Here is a 21,187-nt window from a genome sequence, read left to right on the forward strand (position 1 = left end):
AGTAAGATATTCTATCCTGTCGTTGGTATTGTGTTCCAGTGTATTGTGCTACATATTGACTGCTGTCTATTCATACAGTCATACAATAATGTCTTGTCTGTTTCAGAGAGTTATGGAACTAGATGCTGCTGCTGCAGAGCATCAATGATTTTGTCTATGTTGATGTCGGCTTTAACCTAGCCAAAACAAGACGCAGGGGAAGATACCTCATAGGACATCGTGCCATTGTCAATGTCCCTGGACAGCGTGGTGGCAACATCACAATGTGTGCAGCCATTAGTCAGAACGGTGTCCTTCATCATCATGCCACTCTTGGTCCTTACAATACCGCACGCATTATCACCTTCCTTCACACCCTGCATAATATCCTCATTCCCAATGACCAGCGGAATGGGCCAGAGCATTCCAGGTTTGTTGTCATCTGGGACAACGTAAGTTTCCACTGGGCTGCTCTGGTGCGCAAATGGTTCATTGACCATCTGCAAGTTTTGACGCTCAACCTGCCACTATATTCTCCATTTCTAAACCCAATAGAATAGATATTTTCGGCGTGGCATTGGAAGGTATACGATCGCCAACCCCACCAATGCATACCCCTTTTCCAGGCGATGGAGGAGGCCTGTGTTGACATAGATGAGGGGGCATGCCAGGGTTGGATACCCCACTCCAGACACTACTTCCCCCGCTGTTTAGCCAGAGAGAACATTGCTTGTGATGTTGATGAGGTGCTGTGGCCAGATGCAAATAGAAGACAGGATGCACCGTAATAGTTTTTTTTCTTTATAGTAACAAGCCTATATGTTAATCTTCTACTGTATTTGTTTTGTCTGTTACTATTTATCCCAAAATCTGGATGAAAATACCCCCTTGCATTTCTGTTTATAGTGTAAATATATACTGAATATGCATACATACTGTATATATTTGTGCACATACATGTATGTGTGTGTGCTATGACAAACTGCCGTGGACTCCACTGAACATGCAAAAGAAACAAGACAGTAGTGTTCTACATTTGTCACATCCCCGGTGCACAACTGAGCAAGAGGACAAGTACATTAGTGTGTCTAGTTTGAGAAACAGATGCCTCACAACTCCCCAACTGGCAGCCTACAAACTACACCAGCTCTGTCAGGAGGAATGGGCCAAAATTCACCCAACTTATTGTGGAAAGCTTGTGGAAGGCTACCGGAAGAGTTTTACCCAAGTTAAACAATTTAAAGGGAATGCTACCAAATACTAATTGAGTGTATGTAAACTTCTGACCCACTGGGAACGTGATGAAAGAAATAAAAGCTGAAATAAATCATTCTCTCTACTATTATTCTGACATTTCACATTCTTTAAATAAAGGGGTGATCCTAACTGACCTAAGACAGGGAATTTTTACTAGGATTAAATGTCAGGAATTGTGAAAAACTGAGTTTAAATGTATTTGGCTAAGGTGTATGTAAACGTCCAACTTCAACTGTATGCCCATACAAAAATATTAAATACTTAAGTATTACTTTCATAACAGAACATACTGTACATTAGAAACAACAAAGTGCACAAACAAACACGGCTAGGAATCAAAATAAATAGAAAATTATAAATCAGGGTAAAATGAAACACTCACAAAGGTAGATAAATTAAATACAAATCTTAGGTAGGCAGTTTACTGTAGCGCAGAGGGAAATTGCAGTGTAAACCCCATAGCGTATATTTTATCTTTTTATCTCCAATTTACTAAAGTGTAAGACATCATTAATCCACACAAAATGAGGAGGAAAGGGTCATTTCCACAGAAGTAAAATCAACTTTCTTGCCAACAAACTCAAAAAGGCTACAAAGTCAGATTTATATTTTGGTAGTGTTATAGTATCAGGTATTAACCCAAATAATGATGTTATGGCAGTAGGAGCAAAGGGCACTTGTAATCCTTAAAATATGGTATCAAAGATGGCAGACCAATAGTTATGTAGAGAAGAGCAGGACCAAAACATATTTATTAATGAAGCAGGACCTTGCCGGCATCTGTCGCAAACAGGGTCGATATCAGGATAGATCTTAGAGAGCCGGAGTTTAGTCCAGTGAGTGCGGTGGAGGATTTTGCATTGGATCAAACCATGTTTGACACAAATAGAAGAGGAGTGGACACGGCACAGAATATCTTCCAATGTGTCAACAGTAAACTCATCACCTAGATACTGTCCCATAAAGTTTTAATAGCTGTGAATGAAGAATTATGAAAATAGTACATTTTATCATAGCTATAAGAAATATAACAAACCTTTTACAGTTGGGGATTGTGTAAAAAAATGTGTCAGTGGGAGGGTGCACAGGAAGAGTGGGGAATTGAGATGTCATGTCACGGACAAAGCTTGCGCACTTGTAAATATCTAAAGAAATGACTATTCGGATGGTGGAATTTAGCTGAGAGTTGTTGGAACGATGCAAACATGCCGTCAATATGCAAATCATTGAATGATTTGATGCCAAGGTTGAACCAAATGGAGAAGGCTCCATCTACTAGAGATGGATGGAAAACGTGATTTCCAAGTAGAGGGGACCTTAATGAATAGGTTTGCAAACCAAAGCGACGTCTAAACTGGTTACAGATCTTGAGAATGGTTTTTACTATAATCTTTTTTGGCATAACCTTAAGTAGCAGAGTGAATAGGGGAATGTGCCAAAGCAGCCAGTGAGGATGGCATCAATGAGGAAGATTCTATCTTCAACCATGCTGGAATGATATCTGGGGTATCTGCACGGATCCAGTACAGAATTACACGGAAGTTGGCAGCCCAAAAGTAGAAGTGGAAATTAGGTAGGGCCATGCCCCATAAGACTTTAGGCTTCAACAGACTATTTTACATGGGAATCAGAATGACTGTTCGGGACATTTAATAATATATTGTAGAGGTGGCAGCCAATCAGAAAGCCAGAAGTTATTTTTGGTCAGGCGTTACCATAAATGTCCTTCTTGTTCATCATGTTAAGTTTGTACATGGCAAATTCCTTGAATATTTATGCATATTACATATTCTAATGTGATAGTAATAATATTAACATTGCTGATCACATGGTAATAAAGTGGTAACTTTTATAAATGTTGGATTTGCATAGGCTCTTGAGGAACTCAAACGCCTCTGTTAGCCACGTTAACATGTGACGACAATACAACAGAACAGATGATGACAATACAATGAACAGGAATGACATTGACTTTAATAGCTGCCCCAAAAAATATATATCTTAAAGCCACGCCCCTACTAAGCCACACCTCCACTCCAAAGGAACCTGTTGCTACATTGAACCAGTAGCTATTTCCTGCAGTCAAATGACCTAATGGCCTCAGGGGTGGAACGTTATTAATATTTTTCATAACTTCATAATTAATAAACATTATTTCAAAAAACAAGCCGAAAATCCGGTGTTTCTATGTCAAACAGATTTGCTATATTTCAGTCTTCTGTGATGTATTTCAAGTATAATATTGGGATAGAAACTCAAAATTGAATACATTTCAATTATATATCTGACATGGGACAGGTGTCTTTTTTTAAGCCCATAACAATGTGTGTGAGGTGTATACTTTTGTTTCAAAGTAGATTGGTTTAAGACTACCAAGAAACACACTGTGTGACCCTGATTTAGCCCCTGCAGTAAAAGGTTAAAGGTTCCTCCAAGAACACCTCAACTAACCACAGGTGCAAATATGAACCATTGACTAACAATGGTTCCTTGAAGATCTCCAGTATTCCTTCGAGACGCTGCTAATTCTAAGAGTGCAGGGTTGACGCGTATGTCAATACATTGCATTCAATGGAAAATGAAGAGTGTCAACCAATTGATGCTTATGTCAATATATTGCATTCAATGGGAAAAGATGAGCATCAACCAATTAATGCTTATATCAATACGTTGCATTTAATGGGAAAAGATGAGTGGGGGAGAGATGGGGAGACAGAATAAGACAGATATCTGATTCTGATACTTGAATTACTGCGAGTGATTGTAGGTTTTGGCCTTAGTGTTCCTATAATAGATCCTTTCCACCCCCAAGGACTGCCAGGCTGCTTCTCCCTTCCATATTTTCCATGGTGTGTCTGTGTACAGCAAAATCAACAGTGTACATTTAACTCTGAAAGTGTAAAATGTACAACATTGTCAGTGAACATATGTCTCCCACTGGACTGGTGTTAAAATAACACTTTTGAAAGTGTTAAATATTTAACTCTGAAAGTATAAAATGTACACTATTTGTAGTCCTACTGTAATGGTGTTAAAATAACACGCTGTTGCAATGGATATTAACTTGTGGAGCTAGAGCAAGCCTTCAGGTCTCAGTCAGGGTTACTCCTCACAGGAGTATTGTTCACCAAAGAGAGAGAGAAAAGAGGTCAGTCTCAGAGAGATGTTATCCCTGTGACTAGGAGTGTGGGGGGGGGTTCATTTCACACCTCAGGCGCGGATGGAGGTGGAGGGAGGGGCTGATGTACAGTGCACCTGTGTGAGAGGCAAGGGTAAACACAGTCTCAGGAGAGGACACGGTCTGTTGGTGATCCCTGCTTCCCCCTCCCTCTCTATTCACTCCTCTCCCTGACAACCGCTAATGATCGCCTGGACTCTACGCTAACACTGAAATAACTTTGGAAAATCGGATTTTCTGACTCATTAGTTGTGCTCAGTGAACCAGCCTATAGATTCTTTCCAGCTAAATTCATGAATCAAACCAGCAGGTTTCAACAATGATGCAATCTCTGAGAGAAAGAAACAGAGAAAAGAAAAGCACAGCTGAATGCATTCAACCAAAATGTGTCTTCCACATTTAACCCAACCCCTGAGGTTTCTGGGGGTTACCTTAATCGAAATCATCAGTGCCCGGGGAGCAGTTCTTGGGGGTTAACTGCCTTGTTCAAGGGCACCACCCACTGCTCCTAATCACTGAGAGAGAGAGAGAGAGAGAGAGAGAGAGAGAGAGAGAGAGGGGGGGAGAGAGAGAGAGAGAGAGAGAGAGAGGGGAGAGAGAGAGAGAGAGAGAGAGAGGAGAGAGAGAGAGAGAGAGCGAGAGAGAGAGAGAGAAAATATATATATATGATTGGATTAGTTTAGAAAACTGTGTGTTATTTATCTTTGTGTTACATAACATTTCTCAACCAATCAATGTACAAGCAAAAACACAGCTATTACAGCAAAACAGACAATCCTAAAAATCTCCTTGCAATAGAGCATGCTAGGACATATTATGTATGGTCCTATATAGAACCCTTCTTGCCTTCCATAGAATCATCAAGAACCCTTCTTCCAAAAACGGTTCTTAGAATGTTAAAGGTCTGCAAAGAACCCTTTTGGAACCCTTTTTTCTAAGAGTGTAGAATGTAGTTATAAGACTGCAGCTAATCGCAGAGTGTATGGATATGGACACATGGCAGCACAGTGAGACTGTGTACACTGTTTCCTAATGCAACTTAGGCTATGTAACACATCATAGGATGTACTTATAGGAGTGTTAATGACTGCCAGTTACACAGGCATTGCTGTTGGCAACAACAGGTGGTCTGTCCTTTGTCTAATGGGAAAATGTCTTCCTGATGACCCTGTCTGTCACTGGACAGTGTACTGCCCTTACTGACACACTGTAAACCCATATACTGACAGAGGAAAGATACTGCGGAGTTGCTGGGAGATACTGGGGAGTTTGGTGTATGGCATGAAGTAGGTGCCGCAGGCACTTCATGTTTTTGATTTAACCGAGCTGGAAGACCAGGTGTGTTGAATTTAGGCAATCACTGAACTGATCAATTAGCTCAGTTGGTCAGGTGTGGTGCCTAGTTGGAACAAAATCCTGCAGTACCTGCGGCACTCCAGGAACAGGGTTGCCTACCCCTGCTGCATTGGTTAGGGGTCAAGCTTTGCTCACGAATGAAAATGTCTATCTATACTGAACAAAAATATAAATGCAACACGCAACAATTTTACTCAGCTACAGTTCAAATATGGAAATCATTCAATTTAAATAAATAAATTAGGCCTTAATCTATGGATTTCACAAGACTGAGAATACAGATATCCATCTGTTGGTAACAGATACCTTTAAAAAAAAGTATGGGCGTGGAGCAGAAAACCAATCAGTATCTGGTGTGTCCACCATTTGCCTCATGCAGAGTGACACATCTCCTTCGCATAGAGTTGATCAGGCTGTTGACTGTGGCCTGTGGAATGTTGTAACACTCCTCTTCAATGGCTGTGCGAAGTTCCTGGATATTGGCGGGAACTGGAACACTGTCGTACACATTGATCCAGAGCATCCCAAACATGCTTAATGGGTGACATGTCTGGTGAGTATGCAGGCCATGGAAGAACTGGGACATTTTCAGCTTCCAGGAATTTTGTACAGATCCTTGCGACATGCTGAAACATAAAGTGATGGCGGCGGATGAATGGCACAACAATGGGCCTCAGGATCTCGTTACTGTATCTCCGTCCATTAAAATTGCCATTGATAAAATGGAATTGTGTTCGTTGTCCGTAGCTTATGCTTGTCCATACCATAACCCCATTACCACAATGGGGAACTCTGTCCACAATGTTGACATAAGCAAACCGCTCGCCCCCACAACGTCTACGGTTGTGAGGCCGGTTGGACGTACTGCCAAATTCTCTAAAACAATGTTGGAGGCGCCTTATGGTAGAGAAATTAACATTCAATTCTCTGGCAACAGCTATGGTGGACATTCCTGCAGTCAGCATGCCAATTGCATACTCCCTCAAAACCTGAGACACCTGTGGCATTGTGTTGTGCAACAAAACAACACAGAGTGGCTTTTTATTGTCCCCAGCAAAAGGTGCACCTGTGTAATGGTCATGCTATTTAATCAGCTTCTTGATATGCCACACCTGTCATGTGGATTGATTGTCTTGGCAAAAGAGAAATGCTCACTAGCAGGGATGTAAACACATTTGTGCACAACATTTGAGAGAAATAAGCTTTTTTGTGCATATGGAACATTTCTGGAGTCTTATTTCAGCTCATGAAACATGGGGCCAACACTTTACATGTTGAGTTTATAATTTCTTTCAGTGTATGTCAATCTGTCACAAACATGCAAGAAAAAACGATGTAAACCAGGTCATCACTTCATGTCTGGTCACAGTATTCACAGTGTTACAGCGCAGTGAAGCGTCTTGCTGGATGACCCTCTGGCCTTCGGTTACAGGAAGCCCTTTGAAACGCCTGTGTTACGGGAAGACTGAGAGTTGGATCCGCCCATGCAGACGTACAGACATCTCTCACCAGCCATAGAACGGGGTCGACAGGGTCAGTGGAGGGGTGGGCAGGGGTTGGAGCTGGTGTTTTAGATTCCACCTACATTCCATGATTCAACAACATGGGTTTGTCACCGAAGCCCTCATTAAATGAAAAGAGGAGACGGAGGGCTTGGGTGACAAAACCCATGATAAAAAAATCACTTTGTCAGCTGGGTCGTTCCACCAATTAGGTGCCTTTTGAGTATTGTAAAACATTTGATTTCACATAATTTTAACATTCTGTCATAATGAGCACGTTTTAATAAAAAATATATTTTCTAATCTAAAAGAAATACCCTAGTAAGTGCCTAATAAGTGCCAAATAAAGTAAGAGGGTTGACAAATTCGTCTTAAATCAGCCAGAAGTCCCCTTGTGACAGGGGGAATGGAAGCTTGTTGTGTGCAACAGGGAGGGGCAAATGAATGCAAGCTTCACACATTTCTTTTACTGCTAAAACATTTCTAGCCTGTTTATATATGGGTAACAGGGTTGACGTGTTATGCTCGATCAGCTCAGTTTTCCACCACAAAAGAGGAGAACCAGCTCACCAGCTTATACACTATGATTTGACTATTAGATGTTCAATATTTATTATGAAAAATATATTTGAGAAGGAATAGTTTCATCATATTATAACGAGAGCTCAGTTCACGTAACATGGTTGACCTTAAAATGAGTGACAGGGTTTAATTTACCTTAAAAGAAACCATTAATCACATGAAATAAATAATCATCTTCAGAAATGACTTTTTCAAAGCAACAAAATAACTAGAGATTTACAATGTTGGTGAAAACTTGGAGAAATGTTTGTTTGAAGTGGGTTACATTCATCCTAGAAGTCACAGAGGATACTTAGAGGAACATATCAAAAATCTGAATTTTATTCATAAGACAAAATCTGATTTAAATAACTGTACATGTGGTCTATATTAAAGGGCACTTCATTTAATATAACAGGCTTTTACAATTCAATACTTGTGCACAATTTCTACTTAAAATTTCAGAGGGATGCATAAGGCACTAATTTCGTGGAACGACCCAGCTACCTGTGCTGAAATGTGTGCTAGCAGTAGCATAACGGAGGTTTGAGCAGGGAAGGGGGAGGACATGAAACGTTCTAAGATATTTACTGTGCCTTCAGAAAGTATTCATACACCTTGACTTATTCAACATTTTATGTTGCAGACTGAATTCAACATTGATTATAATTTTTCGCACCCATCTATACACAATACATCACAATGACAAAGTTAAAACGTGTTTTTATACATTTTTGCTAATTTATTGAAAATTAAATACAGAAATATCTAATTTAAATAATTATTCACACCCCAAAGTCAATCCTTTAGCAGCGATTAGTGAATCTTTTTGGGTACGTTTCTAAGAGCTTTCCACACCTGGGTTGCGCAACATTTGCCAATTATTCTTAAAACAATTATTCAAGCTCTGTCAAATTGGTTGTTGATCATTACTAGACAACCATTTTCAAGTCGTGCCATAGATTTTCAAGTAGATTTAAGTCAAAGCTGTAGCTCAGCCACTCAGTGTCACATCCTGACCATAGTAAGATGTTATTTTCTATGGTAGAGTAGGTCAGGGCGTGACAGGGGGTGTTTTGTGTTTTTCTATGTTTTCTATTTCTATGTTCTTAGGTTCTAGTTTTTGTATTTCTATGTTTGTTTGTTTGGGATGATCTCCAATTAGAGGCAGCTGGTCCTCGTTGTCTCTAATTGGAGATCATACTTAAGTAGGGGTTTTTCTTCCTGGGTTTTGTGGGTGATTATTTTTGAGTAGTGTTTGTTTCTCCTCTGCGTCACGGTTTGTTGTTTTGTCTTTTCAGTTATTTGATGTATTGCATAGTTTCACAGAGTAAATACAATGTGGAACTACACACACGCTGCACCTTGGTCCGCTCCTTTTGACAGTCGTGACAGAATCACCCACCACCAAGGGACCAAGCAGTGTGATAAGGACCAGTGGACTATTGAGGAGTTAAGGAGGAGTATATCCAGGGCTTTGGAGGATTTAGGTGCAGGAAAAAGGCGCCTCCCATGGGAACAGGTAGAGGCAGCGAGAACGCAGCAACAAGGGAAGCACGAGAGGCAGCTCCCCCAAAAATATTTGGGGGGGGGGGGCACACGGGAAGATTGGCAGAGTCAGGTTGGAGACCTGAGCCAACTCCTCGTGCTTACCGTGAGTTGCGTGTCACCAGTTTGACGCCACCTGTGCCAGCCCCACGCATCAGGTCTCTAGTGCGCCTGACCAGTCCGGTGTGTCCTGTTCCTGCTCCTCGCACTTGCCCTGAGGTGCGTGTTAACAGTTTGGCGCCACCTGTGCCAGCTTCACGCATCAGGCCTCCAGTGTGCCTTCCCAGTCCAGAGCTTCTGGCGACAGTTCCCAGTCCAGAGCTTCCAGCGACGTCCCCCCAGTTCGGAGCCTCCAGCGACGTTCCCCAGTCCGGTGAGACCTGTTCCGGCTCCACGTAAGAAGCCTCCAGTGATGAACCATGGTCCGAAGCCTGTAGGGATGATCCAAGGCACGAAGCCTGTAGGGATGATCCATGGCACGAAGCCTGTAGGGATGATCCATGGCCCGGAGCCTGTAGGGATATTCCATGGCAAGAAGCCTGTAGGGATGATCCATGGCCCGGAGTCTGTAAGGATAATCCATGGCAAGAAGCCTGTAGGGATGATTCATGGCGCGGAGCCTGCAGTGATGATACATGGCATGGAGCCTGTAGGGACTCAGGAACCTCCTGAAACGGCCGGCAGCCCGGAGCCTCCTGAGACGGCCGGCAACCCGGAGCCTGAGGCGGCGGTCTGCAGCACAGAGCCTCCGGCGATGATCTGCAGTCCGGTTCCTCCTCCGACGATGTACTGAAGCAGAGGGATCAGCGGGTGGAGCGGGGGTTACGCCCCGAACCGGAGCCGCCTCCTCTGGAGGATAAGGTTATGTGGACTGCACTAGAGCCGCCGTAGACAGGAGTTACCCACCCTACCCTCCTTTTTGGGGGGGGGTTTGTTGTTGTGTTTAGGTGCGGTCGGAGTCCGCACCTTTGGGGGGGGGGGGTACTGTCACGTCCTGACCATAGTAAGATGTTGTTTTCTATGGTAGAGTAGGTCAGGGCGTGACAGGGGTGTTTTGTGCTTTTCTGTGTTTTCTATGTTCTTAGGTTCTAGTTTTTGTATTTCTATGTTTGTTTGTTTGGGATGATCTCCAATTAGAGGCAGCTGGTCCTCGTTGTCTCTAATTGGAGATCATACTTAAGTAGGGGTTTTTCTTTCTGGGTTTTGTGGGTGATTATTTTTGAGTAGTGTTTGTTTCTCCTCTGTGTCACGGTTTGTTGTTTTGTCTTCTGAGTTATTTGATGTATTGCATAGTTTCACAGAGTAAATAAAATGTGGAACTATACACACGCTGCATCTTGGTCCTCTCCTTTATACAGTCGTGACACTCAGGAACATTCACTGTCTTCTTGGTAAGCAACTACAGTGTAGTTTTGGCCTTGTGTTTAGGTTATTGTCCTGCTGAAAGGTCAATTTATCTCCCAGTGTCTGGTGGGAAGCAGACTGAACCAGGTTTTCCTGTAGGATTTTGCCTGTGCTGAGCTCCATTTAGGTTATTTTTATCCTGAAAAACTCAGTCCTTAACGATTACAAGCATACCCATAACATAATGCTGTCATAATAGTTGAAGCCGTGTTGTATGGACCAAACTGCAGACGGAATGTGGATACTCATCTTTTAATGTAAAGAATAATAAATTAAAGCAAAGTATACACAGGAAAACAATAAACACGAACTCACGACAGGCTAACAGGCTACGTACAAACAAAAGACTAGCAGTGTTAGCACAACCACCCACAAACCCCCACAAACCCAAGTGACAAACATACTCCTAAATATATGACTCCCAATCAGGAACAACGATCCCCAGCTGTTCGTGATCAGGAGTCACAAGACCAACACAGAAACAGACATACTAGACAACACATACAGACTTCTTCTGCCACGTCCTGACCAAAATACTACACCACTACTCTCTCTGCTGGTCAGGACGTGACAAATGCAGCCAACACTATGCTTGAAAATATGGAGAGTGGTACTCAGTGATGTGTTGTATTGATACGCCATCCAAAGTGTAATTAATAACTATGCAATGTCTGCTTTTTTATTTTTACCAGTCTACCAATGGGTGCCCTTCGCGAGGTATTGGAAAACCTCCCTAGTTTTTGTGGTTGAATCTGTGTTTGAAATTCATTGCTTGACTGAGGGACCTTACAATTATTTGTATGTGTGGGGTTTAGAGTAATCATTCAAAAGTCATGTTAAACACTATTGCACACAGAGTGAGTCCATGCAACTTATTCTGACTTGTTAAGCACATTTTTACTCCTGAACTTATTTAGGTTTGCCATAACAAAGGGGTTCAATACTTATTGACTCAAGACCTTTTCACCATTAATTTTGAATTTTACAACCATAATTCCACTTTGACATTATGGGGTATTGTGTGTTGACCAGTGACAAAACAAATCTAAATTGAATCATAAAAAAAAAAATCAGGCTGTAACACAAAATGTGGAAAAAGTCAAGGGGTTTGAATACTTTCTGAAGGCACTGTATGTACACTTTTAGAATTAAGGAACTCAAGAGATTGTCAAGGAACCCTGGAGTTGCAGTCAATTAATTAATATTTTCATCTTTGGTTAGTTGAGAATTATTGGAGGAACTTTTAATGTTTCAATGTAGCACAGGGGTCCTGGAGAAACCTTTTTGTAGGCGTCTGTGGAGCACTTTGTATTCATTTCGATGTTGGATTTGTTGCGCTGACAGACTCAGAAGAAGAGGAAAATGTGTGATTTCAGCAATAGCTTAATGGGATAGCTAGCAACTTGCAAACAATTACCAATTCCTATATGAGTACTATTTTCAAAGCAATGTTGAATAATACAACATTTGCTGTCAAGACAATTAAATTATGACTGTAGCCTCCTGTTTTAATTAATAAAAGTTTGGGTGATGATAATGACATTTGTTCATGATGATAATTATTAGGCGTTGGCTTAGGTCGCTAGTTAGCTATAGCATCTGAAGATTTTAATTACAAAATGCTATACAGTGCATTTGGAAAATATTCAGACCCCATGACTTTTTCCACATTTTGTTACGTTACAGCCTTATTCTAAAATGTATTAAATAGTTTTTTCCCCTAATCAATCTACACACAATACCCCATAATGACAAAGCAAAAACAGGTTCCTAGAAATTTGTGGAAATGTATAAATAAAAACAACAGACATGTCACATTTAGATAAGTATTCAGACCATTTACTCAGTACTTTGTTGAAGCACCTTTGGCAGCGATTACAGCCTTGAGTCTTCTTGGGTATGACGCTGCAAGCTTGGCACCCCTGTATTTGGCAAGTTTCTCCAATTCTTCACTGCATATCCTCTCAAGCTCGGTCAGGTTGGATGGGGAGTGTCGCTGTACAGATATTTTCATGTCTCTTCAGAGATGTTCGATCGGGTTCAAGTCCAGGCTCTGGCTGGGCCACTCAAGGACATTCAGACTTGTTCCAAAGCCACTCCTGCGTTGTCTTGGCTGTGTTCATAGGGTCGTTGTCCTGTTGGAAGGTGAACCTTCGTCCCAGTCTGTGGTCCTGAGCGCTCTGGAGCAGATTTTCATCAAGGATCTCTCTGTACTTTGCTCCGTTCATCTTTCCCTCGATCCTGACTAGTCTCCAGTCCCTGCCGCTGAAAAACATCCCCACAGCATGATGCTGCCACCACCGTGATTCAGCAAAGGGATGGTGCCAGGTTTCCTCCAGACATGACACTTGGCCTTCAGGCCAAAGAGTTCAATTTTGGTTTCATCAGACCAGAGAATCTTGTTCCTCATGGCCCGAGAGTCCTTTAGGTGCCTTTTGGCAAACTGTCCCCAGTCCACTTGGTCGTGCTGCTGCTCCAGTTCCAACTGTTCTGCCTGCGGCAATGGAACCCTGACCTGTTCACCGGACGTGCTACCTGTCCCAGACCTGCTGTTTTCAACTCTCTAGAGACAGCAGGAGCAGTAGAGATACTCTGAATGATCGGCTATGAAAAGCCAACTGACATTTACTCCTGAGATGCTGACCTGTTGCACGCTCGACATCCACTGTGATTATTATTATTTGAGAGTCTTGGTGGTTGCAAACTCTTGGTGGTTGCAAACTTCTTCTATTTAAGAATGATGGCGGCCACTGTGTTCTTGGGGAACTGCAATGCTGCAGACATTTTTTGCTACCCTTCCCCAGATCTGTGCCTCGACACAATCCTGTCTCGGAGCTCTACAGACAATTCCTTCGACCTCATGGCTCGGTTTTTGCTCTGACATGCACTGTCAACTGTGGGACCTTATATAGACAGATGTGTGCCTTTCCAAATCATGTCCAATACTTTGAATTTACAACAGGTGGACTGCAATCAAGTTGTAGAAACTGCTCAAGGATGATCAATGGAAACAGGATGCACCTGAGCTCAATTTCGATTCTCATAGCAAAGGGTCTGAATACTTATGTAAATAAGGTATTTATTTTTTCTTTTAGAATAAGGCTGTAACAAAATAGGGAAGGGGTCTGAATACTTTTCGAATGCACTGTATATACTGTGCATGTACCTTTATTGTGCATATGCAAGTATCATTGTCTTGTTTCTGTTTGTACCTTTGTTAAACCATTATCTGTTACCTATTACACTGTCTGAAACCTACAAAGACCAAAGAGAAAAAATCTATTCAAATAAAGGTCAAAAGGCTATACCCTCTCCCTCATGTTTTTACAGACCCTCCATTGTGGCAACTCTCAATATATATATATATTTTTTTTTCAGGTGGCCAAATATAACTATCTGAAAGCCAATAAGCCAAGTCTCCAATCTTCTGCTCGGCTTCCACCGCTACAACATATTTAAAAAAGATTCAAAATTGAACCCCTCCCATCACGAAAAGATTCCTGTTTGAACCTTAACAGGGGTTCCTCTAAGAGTGGTTCCTCAAGGAACCTTTTTGACCTAAAAAGGTTCCCCCACAGTGGCAATCTTTGTATCCCTTTTTCTCCCCAATTTTGTGGTTTCCAATTGGTAGTTAGTCTTGTCCTATCACTTCAACTCCCGTACGGACTCTGGAGAGGCGACGGTAGAGAGCCGTGCGTCCTCCGAAACACAACCCAACCACTGCTTCTTGACACAACGCCCGCTTAACCCGGAAGCCAGCCGCACCAATGTTTTGGAGGAAACACCGTACACCTGGTGACCGTATAAGCGTGCATTGCTCCCGGCCCGCCACAGGAGACGCTAGTGCACAATGGAACAGGAACATCCCTGCCGGCCAAATCCTCCCCTAACCCGGACGACCCTGAGCCAATTGTGCACCGCCCCATGAGTCTCCCGGTTGCGACCGGCTGCGACAGAGCCTGGACTCAAACCAGGATCTCTAGTAGCACAGCTAGCACTGTGATGCAGTGCCTTAGACCACTGTGCCACTCGGGAGATGGTGGCAATCTTTTGAACACCATAAGGTTCTTAGAGGCTTGTTAACTTTTAAGAGTGTATGGGAAGTAATGTTTCAACATTGTTTCAACAAAATTCACCCCTAATCTTTGTTTTCCTTTCTCTCTCTGTCATCTATTATTTTGGTTCTATGTTTCTTGGAACAAGGGGACAAGAGTGCAGCACAGACAGATGGATATAGCATTGCGAAAGAGGAGGGATCAAGTCCCTAGCTGTTGCTATGCTGTAAATATCTGGAGCAGAATTAGAGGGGACCAGAGCGACAACAGACCAGCTCTCTCTGGCATGACGGCATGGTTATTTACAGCTGAAACTCCTCTACAGTAAGCACTAACTACACACTGGGAAGTTACCATCCAAAGGGAGTTTGTGACATGTTTTCCAGTGATTCATTGCATGGACGTCCTGACAAACCATACAATTTGCATCAGTAAATAACCATGTTTCGTTTAGGCGCATTCCTCCAAATTGGTTCCCATGATGGCTCTAAAACAAAATGAGTGTAAACCCACTGATAGACTCCTCAGGCGGATGTGGGGCAAACATAATGGCTAATGGGCTGGATGTGTTTTGGACTGATCTATAATGCCACAGGCTACTCTGTCTGAAATTGCTCACAGATCTTGTTGCACGATTACGGTCTGGATGAAGATGCATTTCCCCCCAAGAGAAATCTAGTTTGTCTGTGTGTGTGACTGTTTTTGTAGCTGGAATAGGTCTGTTTACAGTTTTTGTGTGCGTGCGTACTGTACTGTGTGTGTGCCATCTTTTTGTGTGGATCAGTTCAGATGGCTCTCATGCTATGCCAGCTGTTAGTTATTTTGTGTGATGGTCTCATGGAAAGCTCATAATGAGAAGCAATTAAAGTATTTATATTCTAATGGTATGTTCTTGTGATGCACCGGCCTCACTATGGGTCCATATCATCCTTCATAGGACATGTGCTTATTGTACATTACAACCCTGGTATTACTGGCCTAACTATGTCCTGCTTGACCAGCCTATTGTTCGGGTTTCTATCAAGCCAGTCTTCACTGGAGCAGATCCAAAATATCTCCCTCTCTCTCCCTCCCTCCTCTTTACTCTCCCTCCCCATTCTTTCACTCTTTCTAGACTGTGTCAGGGTTTTACCCCGGAAAGTATTCACACACCTTGACTTTTTCCACATTTTGTTGTTACAGCCTGAATTTAAAATTGGTTCAATTTAGATTTTGTCACTGGCCTACACACAATACCCCATAATGTCGAAGTGGAATTATGTTTTTCATTGTACTCATTAATAAAAATAAAAAGCTGTCATGAGTCAAGTATTCAACCCCTCTTATTGCAAACTTATTTAAGTTTAGGATAAAAAATGTGCTTAACAAGTCATGCAATAAGTTGCATGGACTCACTCTGTGTGCAATAGTGTGTACCATGATATTTTGAAAGAATACCTCATCTCTGTAGCCCACAAATACAATTATCTGTAAGGTCCCTCAGTCGAGCAGTGAATTGCTAGATTGGTTTAATAAAATTGAATATCCCTTTGAGCATGGTGAAAATATGAATTACACTTCGGCTGGTGTATCAATGCATACAGTCACTACAAAGATACAGGCTTCCTTCTTAACTCAGTTTCCGGAGAGGAATAACCACTCAGGGATTTCACCATGAGGCCAATGGTGACTTTTAAAAAGAGTTTAATGGCACATGAGGTGATGGTGTTTCTGTGTGGTGTTGTGTTAGGGATAAAGTCTGACTCTTTAACCTGTGTTCCAACCAACAGGACAGGTGGCAGAGCCATGACTCACTGGCCAGTGGGACCAATGGGAAGCAGAGCGACGCTATTTCCTATTTTAGCCCATGTCGCTAACACCAGCTATGCAGCCAGGACCGCTGCCTTAACGGGCACAGTAACCAGGGGGGCTTATAGTTGGGGTGACAGACAATGGACTAAAGGTGCTTGACCGTACCCCCGGTCAAAAACTTAAAGCGATTGAACGGGATCTTAATCTCAACAAATTTATAACGATTCGTAACCTATCATAGCAATTGCAAAATCATACTAATTTTGCAGGACACAACATACTATCCGAAATGGATGATGTAGTACACAATTCTCAGGGACCCGTTTTGACTCAAGACTATTTCCAAACTACTGGCTGAAATCATACAAAACCGTTATTACGCATCTTTAAGTGACACTATAGGACATAAGACAGGACCAGTGGCGATTTGAGCATGTAAATATTGGTGGGGCAAAAAAATGTATGTAGGATGCATGCCAGCAAACCCACTACACAACACAACACTAAACAATACATTAATTGCACTATAACGCTGGCAAATGGTGCCCACAAACTGTTATGGCCAACATAAAGCTGTTCCAACACATTACCACTCACCAGTCAGCCTCATTTACTGCCTTTAAAAAAAACATAGCTGGTATGGCTGACTCGCTTAAACAAATGTAGTTTCTACTGACAATTGAGATGTACACACTATGGCATAAGGGGACGACGGATAAGAGGCAATCCGGATAAGAGGATATCCGTCATTTTGATTAAGACAATGAGCGAAATAGGACGGACGTACTCAATATAACTATTTGTTCAGCACTTTTGAAATGTACAGCGACAGAATTCAGAACATTATTAGGGTGAGGCACAGGGGCTACTAACAGCTTATTATACAACATACACTTAGTATTCATTTCTTAGCTGTAATATACATATCTCCCTGGCATATTACATCATTTGTGCAGCAGCATACAATACATTTTTGGACTCACCTTGTATTGCTGTACCCACTTGAACAGGAAGATGACGCGGCGGTCCTTCATGGGCAAATTTTGTGATCAAAGTCTGTCATTCTCTAGATTTATGGTGCTTGTAAGACAACTGGGAACTCTGGGGGGAAAAAAGTCTAATCATGATGACGTCAGCGATCTTCAGGTCGTAGCTCTAGAAAGAGGCCCGAGTTCCAGATTTTACAATTCCGTGTTGGATGAAAGTTCAAAACGTATTTTCCCAGTCGTAGCTCGTTTTTTCAGAGTTCCCAGCTGTCTTAAACTCACATTTAGCCACTGATTCCTTCCAAACCAGTCATTGTTGAATTTGCGATATCCAACTTGTTGTGTAATGTTTATGTCCAATGGCCGATGAGCACTGATATGTTTTATCTATAATTTCTCTTCATTATTTCTCTTCATATGACAAGGATTAAAAAGGATTTGCCATTAGATTGTCGACTTGATTCATGATGATGACTGCTAGCTTAGATTTTGAAAGTATGATGTTGACATGATCAGTCCAATAAAAGCTACTGTAGATATAACGTCATTTATATCTGTGGCCAATGACTTTGAGACTTCTTGGATGGGCACTTTTAATGTAACTCTATGGCAGCAGTCAAAGGACTAGAGTTTTCTAAGTCTCCCCGTAGACTTGGCGGTTACGTAGTTTCCCCATGACTGACAGAACACTGAGTCAATCACGACGCAACGCTACCTATTTTCTGCTGGCCCGCCCCACCACCACAGAAAGCACTGAGCTAGGCTGTAACACCTGCATTTGGAGCTGCCTTACTCAAGAAAACAAAAAAGAGACCATTTTTATATGCGGCTTTATTAACTCATTGATATATATACTGTATATATATATATTTTTTACATTGTTTGCAAATTGATATGTGACACGTATTAATGCCAAAATAACATGCAAACCAGGCAAGCACCCTCCCACAAAAAAATACAACAAAAAATATGATTTCATTTTTTGCAAAAAATGTGGGGTCTCAAAACAGGTGGCTCTGCCCCACCTGCCCTGAATGACGGGTCGCCACTGGACAGGACATGCAACATACTGAGCCTGAGGGTAATGATCTATGTAATGTCAGACAGTATGTCAGCAGTTAGCTCAAGCTTCAGGCTGCTGCCTGACATTTGCAAAGGGATTCCACAGATATTAACTGGCAGTGTTCGCATAATAGTAATTGCTTCTGTCATTTTGATCCCCCTAAAAAGTGTTTAAATATATTTTAGTAACTATTTATGATCCATAAAGCCAGAGTTAAGGGCTATTATTCTTCTGCATTGCATCTGATTACCGTGACCTAGTTAAACATTATTAACGACTTTCCATGACATGCTAAAAATGTATCTATGATGATGAATGTTTCATTGTTATAATTTTGCCAAAGACGATGTTTGAAGTTTGTTTATTTTTTTCCCTTTTTCTCTCCCTCTCTTTTCTCTTCCTGGATGTTGCCTTGGTAACCAGGCAGCATCTGCAGCAGGCCCCCTCCTGTAGCTGCAGTACGTTTACCCCCTTGGAGACTGGTAGCAATTTTCTGAGCAGTTGTTTCTAATCTTCAGTAGAACACAACGTTTTTCATTTATTCTCTATATGATAAATGTCTGCTTTCCTTTGCTGGCCGTTAAAAGTCTAGAGTGTATGCACTTGGGCTTCACATAACAACAAGCCTGACTGCAGTTTAACAGAAATAAAAGTCAACCTGAAAGGTAAAGCGGTACGGCGGGCTAGCAGACGTGAAATAGTTCTGCTCCACTTTAAGAGCGGGAGAGGCGGTGGCATGCTGGTGTGAACTCTCCCTTGGGGTGGGACGTCCACCAATGAAGGAGGGGCCTGTACTGATGCCCCCTCCCCTCCGGCCCGATGGGCAGTATTGAAATACTTTAATTTAAGAAGAGCTCAAGGACAGAACTACATACATTTAAAAACAGCACACATACCATACATACACAAAATATCTAGGTCAAATAGGGGAGAGGCGTTGTGCCGTGAGGTGTTGATTAGAGCATGCTGGGAAATGTAACTTTTCTTTGGTATGACCTTCATAATATGATTTGTGCAGAATAAAATATACAACTAAATCGCATTGAGGCATATTGAGAGTCAAACTCCTAAGTGAGTCTACTTTGTTGTTTTGTTTTTTTTCACCTGCAAAATCAGTAATAAGTAAAATAATGCTGATTTGCAACCTATTGGAATCCAGCCTGAGATGAGATATCCAACAATAATTCACCCACAATCTGCATTTGTTAGAAAACAACATTTGGGAGACTAACTAAAACATCTAAACTGGAACAGCCATTTCAGTAATGGGTGCAATAAATCCAACTAACACATATTGATTAGTTTAGAATTGTTCTTTTAAATCTTTGTGTAGTATAACGTAAATTAATTAATTGATGTAATCAATCAATGTACATGCAAAAACATAGATATTGAAACAAACAATTCTAAAACTCTAACTGCAATAGAGCATGCTGGGTAATTTAATAATGATCGGTGTGGTTTGGCAGACCAGCTAGAGACCATGCTGGTCCAGCATACAGAAAAGAAAAAAAACGTTATCCAGGGGTCTTTGTAAGAGTGAAATGCTTTGTAAGTGTGAAATGTGTGAACATTTATTTTTTTGCATATCAGGAAGGATTCTTTACTGCTGTGAGGGTTATGAAGAACCATCCTGTTCTTTCCTTCTCCACATTTTCCTTTTATGCCATTAAATGCTACACTGTTAAAAAGTTCCTGTAATTTCATGGTACACTACAGGCTACTGGTTGCGGTGAAAGTAAGGTAAACAACAAGTTACTGAAATTTTCAGCTGAATTAAGTTGTTATTGCTGTAAAAGGACACTATACTGCTGAATGCTGTTTACTTGAGACTACAGTATAGCTCACTTGGGATTTCAACTCACAACCTCTTGGTTGCTAATGACCTGAATTTCCTGCGATGCCACCAGGTCTGTGGGCATGACTGCAATTGGCCACAGATTTAATGGCAAGAATACATTTCTGCACTTTGCTAAAAGTTGCCCAGAATCAAGTCAATAATGCTAACATAAAAATAGCAGTGCTCAGGGACCTGGGGACTAATTTATGAACCTTGAGTAAATTGGCATTTATGAACCTTGCGTAAATTGCCATGCGCCATTTCATACATACACATGTTTCCTGTTATATATCAGACCCTCCATTCACCTTTTATCATGACAATAACACCCTTTATTTGCTGTAGGCCTATAACTTGAAACTATTGGCATTAACCCACGGCATGCAAAATACCAATTGTTGTTTAATATTTAGTTTATCAACAGATTATTGGGTTTCTATGTCCTGCCTTGGTATAGGCTCTTAGATTAAATAGGCAATGATGTCACGCTCCTATCGCACACCAATACTGTAGCCTACCCATACTGTCAAATATTTTACAAAAGCTACCAGTCTATTTACTGTGTTGGCAGGATGTTTTAATCTTTAGTAGTAATTTATGCTTTATCTGGAAAAGGACTGTGTCCGTTTTCAAAAGAGAAAACAATGGCAAACTGTTTTGGACCTGT

This window comes from Salmo trutta, chromosome 4, assembly GCF_901001165.1.
Source record: "Salmo trutta chromosome 4, fSalTru1.1, whole genome shotgun sequence".
Taxonomy (NCBI): domain Eukaryota; kingdom Metazoa; phylum Chordata; class Actinopteri; order Salmoniformes; family Salmonidae; genus Salmo; species Salmo trutta.